Raw genomic sequence first — 5,728 nt, 5'->3', positions numbered from 1 at the left:
ACAGACATTTTACCAGACATACAAATAAGTGTAGTGCCTGAAAATACAAAATGGTATCAAAATAGGGGTTTCAAAAATGTAGGATGCACCACATTGCATCAATTTGATAATATATTGACTGCATTCCACTTCGGTGTGTTGGTTACAGCAGTGTTTCTCAAATGGGGGTACGCGTACCCCTAGGGGTACTTTGGAGCACTGCAGGGGGTATGTGAGATTTTTAAAAAATATGTTAATTTAAAAATATCTGTCATGCATATTTCCCTGAAAAAATATACTATAAAAGTAAATTAATTTAGTAATGGATTTTAAACATTTGAAGTAACATTTAAATGTTTTTCAGTTACAAAGTTGTTGTTTAGTTAATCAGACAGTGGTGGTGCAGCGCTGTAATGTACCTCTTTAAACAGGCTTTTTTTTCCAAAAGAAATGCTTTGCGCTGCTCAGGGGGTACTTGGCACAGAGAATATTTCACAGGGGGTACATTATTGAAAAAAGTTTGAGAACCACTGGGTTACAGGGTACTGGTATCAGTAACAGCTGCTGCTCCTTCCATTATAAAGGTACAGTCATATTACACTTCCGTTCTGTGAATACTTGCTCTGCTTCCTTTTGACTTCAATTGAATTCAGTTTAACGATTTCAAGTATCCTTTTACCTTTTTGGTTTCCGTAATGTTGTCAGACACAGACACAGAATAATAATCTGAGCCTGTCAGCAGCAAAACGAGCACTTTAGTGAAGGTAAATACAAGCTGGACAATTGTCCTATTAACTTACATTGTAGCTTGTTTCTCTGCGGCCGACCGTAGCGATCTCTCTTAATACTGGACCAATGTCAAAGATTGTTGTTCCCATCAGTCACTTAGACATAAAAACATAGGAACATAGGGTCTAGGTTTTGCCCTGCAAATTTGCATATTTGACAGAAAGAAACACTGATGCATGGTGTTTTGAAATGGAGAAGACGTTATTCTAGAAATGTGCCATCTACGTTTTTTTGTTTGTACAATATCATACTACCAGACGTCAGCAGCATCGTTGTCATGCACTGCTTATGCTTTGTGATCACTCTGCTCGATATGTATTTATGAGGCTACCAGTGGTGAGACAGATGTCAGGCTTTATCCTGGAAATGTACTGCCGTTGATCCAGACTATCTCTCATGTAACAGGAGCACATGCTGAGCTATTGCAGTTTGAGGATAATGTTGCTGAAAGTAAGTAAAAATCTGCTGACAGGGATCAAAATCAAATTCAAGTTTGATTATGCTTTTGCATATTTAGATAACAGAAATTCATGTTTATCCAGTTTGAGTTTTCTATATCATGAATCAGACAGATGTAGCCATGGCTTACACCCTGATAACTCTATAGTTGACCCATGCCTTGATTTACAGTGATATTACAAAACCAGTCTTGGAGTCATTCAGAGTGCCATTAAAATGCACCGCTATTCTCGTTCTTATTATAAAGGTCCGGGCACAGAAGAAGTTGACCTTTTACCGTAAGCAAATGGCTACGGAAGACAGTGCAATGTGCTAATAGGGCAGGTTCAATAAATGAATAACTATTTTACTGGGTGTCAATGATCCATGCGGAGCAGAGAGTTATAGTTTAATTAAAAGGAGAGTATAATCTTCAGCAGGAAATAGATAAGCACAGTGTGTTAGTAATTGGATTGAATGGGGGAGGCACAGTTGAATAGAAAGAGAAAGATAAAGGACAGTAAGCGTTAGAGACAGCAAAAAGGGGGTCAGAAAGCAGAATTATGTAAGATTTTGTGGTGGTCTGACAGAGACAGACAAAGGGAAAATGTAGAAGAGACTAGGAAAGGAGAGATGTGTTGCCTTAAGGTATAACTTTGAGTTAAGGGTGAGTGGAGCTGTTGTGTAGGCCAGTGGTAGTGTGACGCAGACATGTGACAATCAAAAGAAAGACACTTGGTCCACTTAAAGCCCATTCAAGTAACAATTTCAAGTATGCTTCTAATTAAAATGAATTCTCCTGACTTCATTAGTGGATGTGAAAATGTTCTGGAGGGTTTCTGACATGGTGTCATATTTGAGCAGTGTCACTGAAGTGCCAATGACATGGCGTTAAATCACACCCTTGAGGGGTGCCTGGATAGCTCACCTCAGTCCTTGTCGCAGCAGCCGCAGGTTCAACTCTAACCAGCAGGCCTTTGCTCCATGCCATTCCCTCACTCTCTCCCATTTCACATCTTCAGCTGTCCTGCCTAATAAAGGCCTAAAATGCCCAGAAAATAATCTTTAAAAAAGAAAAAATCACATCCATGAGTGTAATATTGCAGATATCATCCAACTGTATTCATGTTGTGGGGAAATTCTCAAAATAAAAAAATCAACAGAAACTATTAGTCCCTGTTTACTCCTCCAAAGTCAGCTAGCAAACTTGAGCTAACGTTAACTTTGTAGAGATTGTAGGATTTACCAAACTGAATAAATACCGCACATATAAAGACAAAACTGATTACTCAATCTTGTTATAAATAAGATTTTTCCATGGTTAGATTTAGATTTAAAGTTACGTCCACGAACTTCAAACAACAGAGACGATTTCTTGGACCAGTTAACCCGCTCATTCACTCAGGAAGAAGCATCGTGAACACAATGCCAGAGGATAAAGTTGACTTTACTCCTTCTTGCATTGCTTCCCTCGCTCAGTGATTGGTCAGCCGCCTATGAAAATAACCTTTGGAACAGGAAGTGAGCTGCACATTTTAACTTCCTTACACACAGACGCAGATAAGGCTTCTGCTTCGTTTCAGTTTAATTATACAACCCTACTACTATCATATTTAACTAAAGAAGAGGAAGCACATGCAAAATAGCATTAATTTAGTTTTCTTCAATGGATTTGTATTATCAGTATAGTCACATTCATACAGGGCTGGCTACGGTGGCCGACATGGTCAAACGCACTGCAACTTAAGAAAACACATAGACTAAACACAAGCAAATTAGAAAACATCTTCATTAATTTGACAACACATGCGCAGCATTTGGCAAACACACTGCAAATACACACAACACAACCAAATACACAAATACAGAAACAATGCAAAAAGAAAAGCACAAAATCCCCGAAAACAAATGCAACAGATAAACGCTGCATCCAGATTATACAACGGAAGGCAAGGTTATGTCAGAGAGAGTGGATCATTGTATTTTTTTATAAGATTTTTAATAAGTGTTCTACTTTTCAGTAACATACATGGGCTTTAAACTATGTTAGTGTTAGCTCTTGTAGAAGTCAGTCTCTATCACGGTAGCTACGTAAACCTGTTGCTCTGTCTCTGTCTCTCTCTCTCTCTCTCTCTCTCTCTCTGTCTCTCTCTCTCTCACTGTCTCTGTCTCTCTGTGTGTGTGTCTCTCTCTCTCTCTCTCTCTCTCTTTCTCAATGTTTTTCTGTTGCATTTGTTTTCGGGGCTTGTGTGCTTTTCATTTACAGCGTGTCTGTGTATTTGGTTGTGTTGTGTGTATTTGCAGTGCATTTGCCCCTGTCGGCCACCGTAGCTGGCTGATCTATGAGTGAAACTTAAATGTGATGGCATTTACTGCACTGACATCCTTGAACAATGACAATGAAACAGAGAGGAATTCTTTAGATATTCTGTAGATTGTTTTTTTACTTTTATGGTTCCAGATTCATTGTGTGGGTTTTACTAAGAATACGAATAGTAAAGGATTTAAGGTTGAAATGAAATAAGATCACCAATTACAACAAAGACGTCCCAGGGGGACCAATAGTGGGATGTAAGAGGAGAGTAAAAGTAATCTCGTATTTTATCTGCTTTTATATGTTTAACTGTTTTAACTGTTCTTCAGTGTTTAATTTATTATACTGCACTGTAACTTTTATTCTCAAATTTTTTCTAATCGTTTTTATGTAAAGCACTTTGAATTGCCCTGTTGCTGAAATGTGCTATACAAATAAAGCTGCCTTACCTTGCCTTTTTTTAACCTTTATTTATTCAGGGTAGGTTCACTGAGAAGAAGCCTCTCTTTTGCAGGAACGCCCTGATCACATTCACACAGGTACACACCTGGAAGCTTCCCAGTGCCCAGTCTGATCTGCTGGCCACCGAGCAGCTCCACTGGAGCCATTGTGGTTAAGGGACCATTAGTCTATATCCACCACGTTACACTAACCACTAACACCAGACTAACTGTGCAATAAAGATGTCATCATTCAAACAGTGGTATCCTTCATATGGGAGGCAAATACCTCAGAGAAACAGATCATCAGTAGTGATATAAAAAAACAATAACGCCTGAGATCACAGCAAACAGACACCCCACTGTCAGCTTGTATTTCGAGTGTAAACGCACTCAGTAAACTTGGTAAACAGATGCTCATTTTTGGTGGGAGAATGAAGTGGCCCTCAGCTCGTTAGTCTCTGACAATGGCACCTCTGTGCTAACACTGTGCAGCGCTGGCACACAGGAGCACTGAGAACTGACCCATTCACGCTCACATTCCCTCTCTGTCTTCCCTATTCACATGGCCTGGAAGAATCTGAAAAGAGACCCATCCCACCCCGACCCCCCACCCCCATTTGCTTTGCTCAGTAGCGCAAATTTCAATTTCCAAGCCTCCTTCCCCCCTTCGTCCTCCCGCCAACCATTATTTCTGTCTCTCTCGCTGTCTCTCGCTGTCTCTCTCCCTCTTCCCGTTTCAGTCAGGTTTCCAACACCTTCCCAATTTACATTTTATTTAGACTGACTGCCATTCCTGGATCACAAAAAACGTTAAAAGCAACCAAAATAAAAGCGTTTCGGGGGTCAGAGTTCATACTGCTGTACAGACCAAGTACGGAGTGTGGCCTGGCAGCTGGAGAGGTGCCAGTTCACCTCCTGGGCACTGTCGAGGTGCTCTTGAGCAAGGCTCCTGCAACACATTACAGCACTTTCTTAAAATCAAGTCACTCGTGCCTTTTGGACGATTTAGAAATCTGGTTTTAGCCTTGTAAACTTCTACATGTACTTGCTTTACATAATTGTATTTTCTTCTGAATCTGATATTATCCTGATTTATTTATTAAATTTTATTATCAGTTTTTAAGTTTGATTGTCTTTTTATCTTTCTTATGATGGTGTATTATTTTCTGTGTTGGTGTTCTTGTGTTGTTCTCTTTGTAATTACTCAATGTCATTGTAAATGAGTGCCGCCCCTCAATGATCTTTCAACTTTAAATATGAAAATGAAATGAATGAATGTAAAAAGCACCGAACCCCCAAATGCTCGGGGCACCCTCGCTCTGCCATCTATCCATCAATGCATGTATAGGTCCTGTTTCTGCATGGGTGTGTATTTTTCAGGCCTATGTGTAATGCATATTATCAACTGACTAAAAAAAATGTTAATTCTCCCCCGGGGATTAATAAAGTATGTCTTCTTCTTCTTCTATTGGCACAGGGCTAGTATTACCAGGGGACTTCATGTGATTTAGAAATCACACCCATTCGTCTGTGTTTCATGGGGCGCATTCGCAAGGGATATAGAGGGTCATAGAAAAATAGGGGCCAGGTTGAAAAACCCAACATTACCCTTTTAATAAACACTTTATAGGAAATTGTGAGTGAGTGAGTGAGTGAATGAGGGAACGGTTTCGAACACAGCTTTTGTCTATCTGCTGTTGGTAGTGTACATTGTGCAAAAGCAAAATAAAGGCTCCGAAGAGCTGGGGGGGATTTCTCTGTGGGT

The sequence above is a fragment of the Sander lucioperca genome, chromosome 7 (assembly GCF_008315115.2).
Source record: "Sander lucioperca isolate FBNREF2018 chromosome 7, SLUC_FBN_1.2, whole genome shotgun sequence".
NCBI lineage: Eukaryota > Metazoa > Chordata > Actinopteri > Perciformes > Percidae > Sander > Sander lucioperca.
This window is presented reverse-complemented; position numbering follows the sequence as displayed.